The sequence below is a fragment of the Zingiber officinale genome, chromosome 3A, assembly GCF_018446385.1.
Source record: "Zingiber officinale cultivar Zhangliang chromosome 3A, Zo_v1.1, whole genome shotgun sequence".
NCBI classification, from domain to species: domain Eukaryota; kingdom Viridiplantae; phylum Streptophyta; class Magnoliopsida; order Zingiberales; family Zingiberaceae; genus Zingiber; species Zingiber officinale.
Window position 1 is genome coordinate 149416838 of NC_055990.1, and position 13307 is coordinate 149430144.

Genomic DNA, 13307 nt, shown 5'->3' on the forward strand with positions numbered 1-13307 from the left:
CAGACAATCGACAGCCGCTCTGGAGAAGGCCAAAAGGTTGCTGGAAGCTGAGCGGGGTAAGACTTCCGGCTTGACAAGCGAGGTTGCCCGCCTCGAAGCCTTAGTCAAGCAGCGAGATAAAGAAGTAAAGACCGCGACCGCTCGGAAGCTCAAGGCCATTGATGATATGGACTTGATGAAGGTGGAGAACCGGGGGCTGGAACAACGGGTGAAGGAGCTAGACGCCTCACTAACTGCCGAGCGGGAGGGTCGCTCCGCCGATCGGACCAGAGCAGAAGGAGCCTTGCAAGATCTTCAGGCTGCCCTGGATGCTTCCCAGACCGCTCTCAAGGATTACCACGATAGAGAGCCCGGTCGATCGGCGGAGGTACGCAAAGCCTTCATCCGCTCGGACGAGTTTGGCGAGAAATTTACCGACAAGCTCTCCTTGACTTTTGAGGAGGCAATCAAAGTGGCGGTGGACTACACGAAGAACAAAGGCCATGCTCCTGCCGATCTGTCCGTCCCTGCCGAAGACCTGGCGACCATGATGGGCTCCATCCCTGACCATCTTTTTAATTTTGATGACTAAGAATCTATCTGAGAGGCTATTTTGTAATTTTTCTGTATCCGTGCCGGTCGGGGCAAACTTTAGAAATTTTGTCTATCCGCCGGTCGGCGTGAATGAACAGTGTCTTGTTATTTGCCCATTCTTCCTGCGTCCGATTTTTGTTTTTCGCCTTGGTCTTGAGCTTTTTGTGCCCCAAGTACATTTTATAAAGGGGTCGCTCGGCCTTACGCTTTTACATCGGATCCGACCGAGGGCTACGCAGAAAACCATCCATCCGGCGGCCCTATAGGCTTCGGTCGCCCGTCGAATTTTACCTTCGGAACTTGCCTACTGCCCGATCAGTGGGTTTATAAACGCCGAGTCGTCTCTCGATATTTAACGTCGGAGCTCGACGGTCTTCCGCTCGGACGTTTATAGACGCCGGCTCGTCTCTCGATATTTAACGTCGGAGCTCGACGGCCTTCCGCTCAGACGTTTATAGACGCCGGCTCGTCTCTCGATATTTAACGTCGGAGCTTGACGGTCTTCCGCTCGGACATTTATAGACGCCAGCTCGTCTCTCGATATTTAACGTCGGAGCTCGACGGCCTTCCGCTCGGACGTTTATAGACGTCGGCTCGTCTCTCGATATTTAACGTCGGAGCTCGACGGTCTTCCGCTCGGACGTTTATAGACGCCGGCTCGTCTCTCGATATTTAACGTCGGAGCTCGACGGTCTTCCGCCCGGACGTTTATAGACGCCGGTCGCCTCGATATTTAACGTCGGAGCTCGACGGTCTTCCGCCGGACGCTTATAGACGGCGTCTCTCGATATTTAACGTCGAGCTCGGCGGTCTTCCGCCGAGGGTTTATAGACGCCTGCTCTCGATATTTAACGCCGGAGTTCGACGGTCTTCCGCTGGAGGGTTTATAGATGCCGGCTCGTCTCGATATTTAACGCCGAGCTCGACGGTCTTCCGCTCGGAGGGTTTATAGACGCCGGCTCCCTCGATATTTAACATCGGAGCTCGGCGGTCTTCCGCTCAAGGTTTAGACGTAGGCTCGTCTCTCGATATTTAACGCCGGAGCTCGACGGTCTTCGCTGGAGGGTACCGGCTCGTCTCTCGATATTTAACGACGGAGCTCGACGGTCTTCCGCTCGGAGGGTTTATAGACGCCGGCTCATCTCTCGATATTTAACGTCGGAGCTCGACGGTCTTCCGCTCGGAGGGTTTATAGACGCTGGCTCGTCTCTCGATATTTAACGTCGGAGCTCGACGGTCTTCCGCTCGGAGGGTTTATAAACGCCGGCTCGTCTCTCGATATTTAACGTCGGAGCTCGACGGCCTATTTAAGGCTAACTTTAATACTGCTGCTCGGCAAACCCATTGGCCATCCTTTGAATTAATTTTGCTGCCTGCATTACAAGAACTTGGGCGACTAGAATATACACAAAAGTGAGTTACATCAGTGCACCTTTCACCCAGCTCTATAAGGCTGGAGATTATTTGCACTCCATGGCCGATCCAGCTACCGTCCGTCTTCATCCTCCAAATAGTAAGCGCCCGAGCGGAGCTTTTCGATGATTTTGAAAGGACCCGCCCACGGAGCTTCTAGCTTGCCGACGTCGCCAACCGGCTTGACTTTCTTCCAGACAAGGTCGCCGACTTGGAATGATCTGGGGATTACGCGCCTGTTGTAGTTTTGCTTCATCCGTTGACGGTACGCCATCAGTCGGACGGACGCCTTGGCTCACTCTTCATCAACCAAATCCAGCTCCATGTTCCTCCGCTCGGCATTGCCCTCATCGTAATTCTGGGTCTGGACGGATTCGACACCGACTTCGACGGGAATCACCGCTTCGCCGCCGTACACCAGATGAAAAGGCGTGACGCCCGTTCCTTCCTTTGGAGTCATTCGGATGGCCCATAGGACGCCCGGCACTTCATCCACCCAACTTCCTCCCAAATGGTCGAGCTGAGCGCGCAGAATGCGAAGAATTTCCCGATTGGCTACTTCGGCTTGACCGTTGGTTTGGGGATAGGCTACAGATGTGAAGTGTTGCTCGATGCCATAGATTTTGCACCAATCTTCAAGCAATTTTCCTGTGAACTGCCGTCCGTTGTCGGAAATCAGTCGGCGAGGGATGCCGAACTGACAGATGATGTTCTGCCAAATAAATTTCTTGACCATCTGCTCGGTGATCTTGGCTAGTGGCTCGGCCTCCACCCACTTGGAAAAATAATCGACCGCCACTAGCAGAAATTTTCGCTGCCCGGTCGCCATAGGAAATGGACCCACGATATCCATTCCCCACTGATCGAACGGACATGAGACTGTTGATGCCTTCATTTCCTCTGCCGGCCGGTGGTAGAAGTTATGGTACTTCTGGCACGAAAGGCATGTCGATACGGTCCGAGCGGCGTCTGCTTGTAATGTTGGCCAGAAATACCCTGCCAACAGGATCTTCTTAGCCAGCGATCGTCCGCCCGGATGCCCTCCGCATGATCCTTAATGTACTTCTTGGAGGATGTAAGCCGAGTCCTCCGAGCTCATGCATTTCAACAGCGGGCGTGAGAAAGCCTTCTTATAAAGCTGATCACCGATGAGTGTGAACCGACCGGCTCTCCTTCTTAATAGCTGGGCTTTATTCTGATCAGAAGGTGTGGCTCCCGAGCACAAAAACTCCGTGATGGGTGTCCTCCAGTCGCTCGGAAACGTAAGGCCCTCCATCCGGTCGACGTGCGCCACCAAAGATACTTGTTCAATTGGCTGCTGGATGGCGATCAGTGTTATTGAGCTTGCAAGTTTGGCTAACTCGTCAGCCGCTTGGTTCTCCGCTCGGGGTATCTTCTGGATAATAAATTCTCTAAAGTCGGCCCTGAGTTTCTCGAAGGCTTGAGCGTAAAGCTTGAGCCGAGCGTTGTTGATTTCAAAAGTACCTGCGAGCTGCTGAGCGGTCAACTGGGAATCCGAGTGAAGCGTTACCTGACCGGCACCCACATGCCGTGCTGCCTGCAAGCCGGCTATGAGGGCCTCATACTCTGCTTCGTTGTTCGTAGCTTTATAATCCATCCGGACGGATAAGTGCATCTTTTCTTCTTGTGGGGAGAGCAACAGTATTCCAATCCCACTTCCGAGTCGAGTGGAGGATCCGTCCACAAATATTTTCCACATAACTTCTGGCTCTGAATTCTGCACCTCAGTCACAAAATCTGCCAAGGACTGCGCTTTGATTGCCGAGCGGGGCTGGTACTGGATGTCAAATTCGCTTAACTTCGTCGTCCATTTGATGAGCCGCCCGGACGCTTCTGGATTCAGTAATACACGCCCGAGCGGGCTATTGGTTTTGACAATGATGGTATGCGCTAGGAAGTATGGACGAAGGCGCCGAGCGGCGAGGACCAGAGCGAAAGCCAGCTTCTCGAGCCCAGTGTAGCGAGATTCAGCATCTTTTAAAATATGACTAAGGAAATACACAGGCTCTTCTCCGCTCGCCCTCACTAATGCCGAATCGATTGATTGCTCGGTTGAAGACAAGTAAATACATAATGGCTCACCCGCAGCCGGCTTGGCTAATACCGGGAGGGAGTTCAGATATGCCTTCAAGTCTTTGAACGCCCGATCACATTCTTCATCCCAGTGAAACTTAGTGGCCTTGCGCAAGATTTTGAAAAAAGGAAGGCTCCGGTCGGCAGTTTTGGAGATGAATCTGGATTCCGCCCGGTCAAACGCTGCACTTCCCTTGTATTTCTTGGAGGCGACATGTCTTGTAGAGCTTTCACCTTGCTGGGATTTGCTTCGATGCCCCGTTCGGTCACTATGTACCCCAAGAAACGCCCTCCTTTTGCTCCGAACAGGCACTTCTGGGGATTTATCTTGACTCCATATTTGCGTAGCGTTCGGAAGGCTTCCTCCATGTCTTTGAAGAGATCGGCCGCTCGGACGGACTTGATGAGAATGTCGTCCACATACACTTCCAGATTTCGCCCGATCTGCTCTCTGAACACTTTATTCATCAAGCACTGATATGTGGCTCCCACATTCTTCAATCCGAACGGCATCACATTATAGCAATAGGTGCCGTCGGCCGTCACGAAGCTGACTTTTTCTTGATCTTCACGGGCGAGCGACACTTGATGATAGCCTTGGTAAGCGTCGAGCATACATATTAATTCGCAGCCGGCCGTAGAGTCCACTAGCTGATCTATTCGGGGCAGAGGATAAAAGTCTTTCGGGCAAGCTTTGTTGAGATCCCGAAAATCTATGCATACTCTCCACTTGTTGCCCGGCTTGGGGACTAATACTACGTTCGCCAGCCAGCTCAGGAAATGCACCTCGCGGATATGGCCGGCCTCCAAGAGCTTTTCCACCTCCGCTCGAATGATGGAATTCTGCTCGGCGCTGAAATCTCTTTTTGATGTGGCACCTCATCATTGGCCACTTAATGCCAACTCACCAATGAGGTGACATAAAGTCAAGTCAAACTTGACTCTTCATCTTCCTCTCAAGTCAAGTCAAACTTGACTTAATCTCTCTCATGGTTGATCTAATCCAACCATTTAATCCAAGCCAATTTAATATAATGAATCTAATTCATTTAATTAAATTGATTCAATGAGTCATAATCTAAATTAGACTCATTGAACACATGAATCAACTTGAGTCCAACTCAATTAGCCCAATTAGAATTACTCTTAATCCAATTTGATTCATCAAATGAATCTAATCCTCTTGGTTCATCATATGAACCTAATCTCCATCTAATTGTCCTTAGTGTGTGGCCCTATAGGTTCTTGTAACGTTGGCAATGCCCCTAAACTCATTTCGGAGCATAAGTAATGAGCGGTATCTAGCAACATATCATTACTACCCAAGTTACAAGAATGTTGAGATCCAACATCACCTTGTGACTACTAATTGTGACTCCTCACAATATATGACAAGTGTCCTATCCTAGACATCTAGATTGATCAATGTGAGGCATAGACTGTGTCATCCTCTGATCAATCTAAATCCTGAACTCCAAGTATACTCACTAAATCAAATGAGCTCAATATCTCATATTGACTCATTTGGGCATGGTCATGCACTTCGTGGTCTCACTCTATCAAGAATACCGATGTCTCTCCCGTCATATAGGAGGGATAGATCCCATCTACATCACTTACATCCCTCCGCATAATTTGTTACATACCCAGTAATCGCCTTTATAGTCCACCCAGTTACGAGTGACGTTTGACGAAACCAAAGTACATAACTCCTTATGTAGGGAACCATGGTGACTTCAGGTCTAAGGACTAGTAGTCATACTAATAGCCACATAAGAAAGTATATGGCACTCATATAACGATCCATGATACTTTCTCATGGCGGGTCATTTAGTATACATTCTCTAATGTATACCCATGTGTCAACTTGATATCTCTATATCCATGACTTGTGAGATCAAGTCATCGAGTTGACCTACATGCTAGTCTTATTGCATTAACATTGTCCCTGAATGTTAATACTCGACTAGGAATGATTAAGAGTAGTGTTCCCTATATCATCTCACTATCGGTTCAACTAACCGATTGATATAGGTGAGAACCTTCTACTCAAGGACGCTATTATACTTAGTTTATTTGGCACCAATATAAGTAAGTATAATAACCCAAACAAATGCCTTTTATTTATATAGAATATGATACAACAAGTCCATAATACAATCATCAAATGATTGGCTCTAGGGCTCTAGCTAACAATCTCCCACTAGCACTAGTGTCAATCAGTGTAAGCTCTAAGCCCCAATGATCTAGTGTGACCATCATGCTTCCTCTGTGCCAAAGTCTTGGTCAAGGGATCTGCGATGTTAGCCTCTGTGGGTACTCTGCAAATCTTCACATCTCTTCTCTCGATAATTTCTCGAATGAGATGGAAGCGCCATAGTATGTGTTTGGTCCGCTGGTGTGAGCAAGGTTCCTTCGCCTGTGCTATAGCTCCATTGTTGTCACAATAGAGCTCAATAGGGTCAGCAATGCTAGGAACCACCCCATGTTCAGTGATGAACTTGCGAATCCAAACTTCCTCCTTTGCTGCCTCTGATGCAGCAATATACTCGGCCTCTATCGTAGAATCAGCTACTGTGTCCTGCTTCGAACTCTTCCAGCTCACAACACCACCATTAATGCAAAACACGAACCCCGACTGCGATCTATAGTCATCCTGGTCGGTCTGGAAGCTAGCATCACTGTAACCCTTTACAACTAGCTCATCATTGCCTCCATATATCAAGAATTATTCTTTAATCCTTCTTAAGTACTTAAGAATATTCTTGACCGCTATCCAGTGACTTTCACCTGGATCTGACTGGTATCTGCTCGTCATGATCAAAGCATATGAGACATCAGGTCGAGTGTTGGAGTGTATACTGAAAGCCGAAGCTTTGTAAACATTCATTATGAATAAAGAATCACATTTGGTCAAATTGTCTACATTTAGTTGTAGTTGTTCAATTAATTTATACTGTAGATAACATAGTATGTGGTGCCACATGCAGAAGATGATGTTATCAATACCTTATAAATTATAAACAGTAGCTAACGACCAAAATGGAAAGGAACAAATCATTAGAAGGTCGTAGTGTAATTAGGTATCAGTTTATCTTGACTGTATAATTACACTAGTACACTTAGAATGTAATGAGTAGGACCATTTGAGGTCGTTTCTTTTATACTGACTTTATAAAGAAACAAAGATCTCGGTTATTATGGGAGTGTGTGCTCTTAATCCTAATATAATAACAAGCACATATATTTGATATTTATTTCTTTAATTTATCAATGGGTGAGATTTAGTTCGATGAATCAATAAACCCGATAAGTTGGGAAATGGTATCACTTATAGTGTGTGTTGTTGATTATAGAAGGAAACTGTGTCCTAGAGATACTAGGTTGATAATGTCCTCAAGAGGAGCTCATAAGGATTGTCATGTTAAACCCTGCAGGTGGACTTAGTCCGACATGATGATAAGGTTGAGTGGTACTACTCTTGGACTAAGATATTAATTAAATGAGTTGTCAGTAACTCACTTAATTAGTGGACATTCGATATCTTAAACACAGGGAGACTAACACACTCATAATAAGAAGGAGCCCAAAAATGTAATTTGGGATTGGTGCGGTAGTTCAATAATAGTTCTCTAGTGGAATGAATTATTATTGATAAAATTAAGTTGTGACGAACACGGGATGCTTAATTTTATCGGGAGACCAAAACCAATTCCTCCTCTCAATCCCTATCGTAGCCTCTTATTTATAGAGTTCTATACCCACCTATACCCACTTTCTATACCCACCTAATAGGGGCCGGCCAAGCTAGCTTGGGAACCAAGCTAGGGTCGGCCTAAGCATAAATTGGTGTGGCCGGCCCTAGCTTGAACCCAAGCTAGAGGGGCCGGCCATATTAAATTAAAAAGGATTTTAATTTTAATTTTTATTATGTGGAAGATATAATTTATTAAAGAGAATTAAAATTAAAATATCTCTCTTGTAAAAGATCTACAAAAGATTAAAGAAAGAGATTAGATCTCTTTCCTTATTTGTAGATTGGTGAGATATTTTATTTTCTCTTTAAAAATTATTCACATGTTGTTAAATTAAAATTATAGAAATTTCTTTTTATCAACCATGAAGAGATTTTTGAAGAGAAATTTTATTTTTAAAATTTCCGGAAACAAATTAGGAAGTTTTAATTTGTTGATTAAAACTTGTCTAATTTATTTCTTTTGATGTGGCCGGCCAATATTGTTTTAATTGAAAATTTTATTTTATTTTTCTCAATTAAATCATGTCAAGGAAATTAAGGAAATTTTATTGTAATTAAATTTCCTAATTTGCCTAGGCCAAGGAATATAAAAGAAGGGGTGGGGGTGCCTTTATGAGAGACAACGTTTATTATTTCTCTCCCTCTTTTGTTCCTTGGTGTGGCCGGCCATCATCATCCTCTCCCTCTCTTCCTCTTGTGGTGGTCGAACCTCTCTCTCCCCTTGGAGCTCTTGTGGTGGCCGGATACTACTTGGAGAAGAAGAAGAAGAAGAAGAAGAAGGAGAGAAAGCTAGCATCTCTTGGAGCTTGGTTGGTGTTTTGATCTTCTTCCTTGGTGAAGCTTCCTTATTGTGGCCGAACCTAACTTGGAGGAGAAGAAGGTGGTTGGTGGTTTCTCATCTCGGAAGATCGTTGCCCACACAACGTCCGAGGTTAGAAGAGGAATACGGTAGAAGATCAAGAGGTCTTTCTAGAAGGTATAACTAGTAGTTTTTCCTTTTCCGCATCATACTAGTAATTTATGGAAATAATACCAAATACAAGAGGCTTGAGTTCTAGTATTTCGAATATGTTTTTCGGAGTTGTGTTCTTTTGTTTGATTTTTCCTTGTGATTTGATTGTTCTTTTCGGTTAACCTAAAGTTATTTTAGGAAATTAAATATTAGCTTTCTATAAAAGGTTTTGTCTAGTCGGTGGTGGTTGCTCCCATATCCAAGAAGGCCATGTGCCTCGCCACGTCAGTACTGGGAACCAATTATGGAAATTAATATTTAATGGAATTAATAACTTAAGGTGATTTGGGTCGAACGTGTTAAGTTCCGCAGGAGATCCAAGTCAAAACCTAAAAGAACAAATAGATTAAGTTTTGGATCAAACGTGTTAAGTTCCGCAGGCGATCCAAAATTTAATTTAAAAGAACACATGGTAGCTAGGAAAAGGTTCAGACCTTTATACAAAATTTTTGTACAGTGGAACCTCTAGGCTTTCCGAGTAGCAACCAACAATTGGTATCAGAGCTAGGGTTTTGCCTCTGTGTATTTGGTATTAGTTTAATTATACACATGTCATACATAATTTAGGCAGGTTAATAGTAGGATGTGCTAACTTTGTGGATGCAGGATCCAACTATTATGGCTTTTAGTTATTATGTGTGATTGGACCCTTGGACATGTCAAGGGCATTTATATGTGTGTGCATGATTGTATTAAAAATACAGCAGGAGCTGTATTTAGTTTTATTAGGATTTTATTTTTGATCTAGATACATGTACATTCCTTTTATGGAATATAGGATCAAAAATGTAAAATTCTATTTATGTCGCGGATCGAATCTTACAAAGCGTGGAACCTTCTGAGGACCAGAGGCGCAGCGGAACAAGGAGCAAGATGGATGCGACAGCTAGACCCGGTGGCGGTGGCCAAATATGGCAGCAGCTTGGGATGACAACACACGGAGGACAACCATAGATAAAAGCCATAATAGTTGAAAATTAGATATTCTATTTATTGCTTTTATATTGTGCTATGTGTGTATGTTAGTATACATGTTTAGTAGGCTAGCATAGTTAAAATTCCTCGTTTATAAATAACTAAGTGGGAGAGGGATTTTTAAATAAATCCCATGGTCTCCATTACTGGTTTGTAAGTGATGCAAACAAGCTTGCGCGTTGGCTCTGAGTGCCTTCCTCCATAACGGATGAGCTTGTTTATGGATCACTAGAACATACTTCCATTTTTGGATGACTATAGGAAGTTAATTAAGAGCGTGTGATCTTCCCCAACGGAAGGGGCATAATCTTATTAATGGACTTAGTGTCAAGTAATGGTATACACTTAGACACATCTAATAGTATCCTCCCCATCGGAGTCACTGCTATTATTTGTGTGACCAAAAGACACCAACTATTAATTTTATTTGTCAAAAAGTTAGGTTGACAAGATAATAAAATTAATGGGTTAAAACCCTCTTTTTACAAATGTTGAATTTGTATACGTCCACACTAACGTGGCATACAAAATTGACGGTGTTTTGAGGTGTTGGTTAATTTAAAATAGTATTGTTTGAGGAATCAATATTATTCTAAATTTAGAGTTCTGACCAAAAGTTATTTGTGATTCTTAGGATGACTTTCAACCCACTGTCCATCATACTTCAACAGAATAGACTTACTGGACCTAATTACATAGATTGGAAAAGGAACCTGGACATTGTTCTTACTTGAAAGCTATAAATTTGTATTGGCCTTGCCCTGAAGCACCTCTTGGTGAATCTACCCAAGAGGAGATTGAATATCATAGGAAATGGGTAAGCAGATGAGATGGCGCGGTGTTACATTTTGGCTTCAAGGTCAAATGTATTGCAACATCGACATCAAGATTTACCAACAACTTATGATATTATGAACAATCTCAAGGAACTCTTTGGTCATCGGGATAGGGCTTCTAGACAAGAAGCCATGAGAAAGATAATGACGACCACCATGCAAGAGGGTACTCCTGTGAGGATCATATCCTGAAGATGATGGCTTATCGAAATGATCCTTGGAGGAGAAATTGATGGGGAAACCCAGATCGATATGATCCTCCAAACACTACCTAGAAGTTTTGAGTAATTCCACCTGAATTACAATATGAATAAAAGGGGAATTACTAACGGAACTTCAAGCAGCAGAAGGATTGTTTCGTCACAACTCTCATATTCACTATGTTGAAAATGGTTCTACTTCTAAGCCGAAGGAAAGAAGAAGAAGAAACAAGTTGGTTCAAGAAAGAAAGTGAATAAAACTCGAGTACGGGATTTAAAGCTGGAGTGAAGAAGCCGAAGGGCAAGTGCTTCATCTGCAAGCAGTCAGGGCATTGGAAGGCGGACTGTCCTCGTAGGAATCAGAACAACAAAGGTATATCTCATGCTCTAGTTGTTGAAACATGTTTAGCGGTGTTATCTACCAGCAGCTGGTGTGTAGATACGGGAGCCACTGATCATGTCTGCAATTCCCTGCAGGGGTTCCAGGAAACCCGACGACTAACTGAAGGAGAGATTACCGTCTACATGGGCAATGCTACTAAGGTGGCGGCTATTGCAGTGGGAGACGTCTACTTATCTTTTAGTAGTAATAGAAATTTGGTTTTAAGAAATTATCTTTATGTACCCAGTTTTAGAAAGAATTTAATTTCAGTTTCTAAACTGTTTTTAGATGGATATTCAGTTTCTTTCAGTAACGATGTAGTTATTAAGAGAAATAAAGTGATTATCTGTTCTGGTACATTAGTTGGCAATTTGTATACTTTAAATCCGATTTCTTCTACAAAGCAAAACATGAAAATTTATAACTCATCTTCTAACTCAAATAAAAGAAAAGAATCTTCGGAAATGAACCAAGCATATCTTTGATATCTAAGGCTTGGTCATATTAACTTAAGTAGGATTCAGAGGCTAATAGCCGATGGACTTTTGAGTTCATTAGAGTTGGAAAATTTTCCAACTTGTGAATCTTGCTTGGAAGGTAAAATGACCAAGAGGTCATTCAAGGCCAAGGGGTATAGAGCCAAAGAAGTGTTGGAATTGGTTTATTCTGATTTGTGTGGTCCTATGTCTGTCCAAGCAAGAGGTGGTTTTGAATATTTTGTCTCTTTTATAGATAATTATTCAAGATACGGATATATTTACCTAATGTGCCGCAAGTCTGAGTGCTTTGATAAGTTCAAAGAATACAAGACTGATGTGGAGAAACGATTAGGTAAAAGTATCAAGACACTACGATCTGATCGTGGTGGCGAATACCTCTTAGGAGAGTTTAGGAATTACTTATCAGAGGTCAGGATTCAATCCCAATTGTCTGCACCTAGAACACCCCAACAGAATGGTGTAGCAGAACGAAGGAATAGGACTCTTATGGAGATGGTTAGATCGATGATGAGTTATTCAGAATTACCAAATTCGTTTTGGGGATATGCTCTGGAAACGATGTTCTCAACTTAGTACCTTCTAAATCAGTTTCTTCTACTCCCATAGAATTGTGGAATGGGCGAAAACTCGATCTAAGACATATTCGGATTTGGGGTAGTCCAAGACATGTGCTGAAACCAGATGCCGATAAGTTAGAATCCGCATGAAGTTCGTGTGTTTGTAGGATATCCCAAAGGAACGAAGGTGGTTTATTTTATAGTCCTAAAGACCGGAAGGTCATTGTTAGCACCAATGCCCGCTTTTAGAAGAAGACTATATAATGGATCACAAGCCCAAGAGTAAAGTTGTTTTAGAAGAACTAAGAGATGACACGCCTACTTTAGTACCAACAGTACAAGATGAAGTACCACAAGAGACGCAACACGTGTCACACATGATACACAACCACAGACAGTGCCTCGTCGTAGTGGGAGGGTTGTGAGGCACCTGAGAGATTCATGTTTTGGGAGAGTCTTGGACTTGATCCCTGGTAAATATGAACCTGATCCCGGACATATGACTAAGCACTCCAAGATATAGATGCATCTTGGCAAAAGGCGATGAATTCAAATAGAGTCTATGTACTCTAATAAGGTCTGGGAGCTTGTAGAACCACCTGATGGTGTAAAAGCCGTTGGATGTAAGTGGATCTACAAAAGGAAAAGAGGGACAGACGGGAAGGTAGAAACCTTCAAAGCTAGACTTGTTGCGAAAGGGTACACTCAGAAAGAGGGAATCGATTATGAGGAAACCTTTTCACCGGTAGCCATGCTTAAGTCTATCCGGATACTCTTATCCATTGCTGCTCATATGGATTATGAGATTTGGCAAATGGATGTCAAGACATCTTTCCTTAATGGAAGTCTTGAGGAAAACATCCATATGAGGCAACCAGAAGGGTTCATTGAAAAAGGCAAAGAGCATCTAGTGTGCAAGCTCAATCGGTCCATTTATGGACTGAAGCAAGCTTCAGATCTTGGAACATCCGGTTTAATGAAGTAATCCAGTCATATGGATTTATTCAA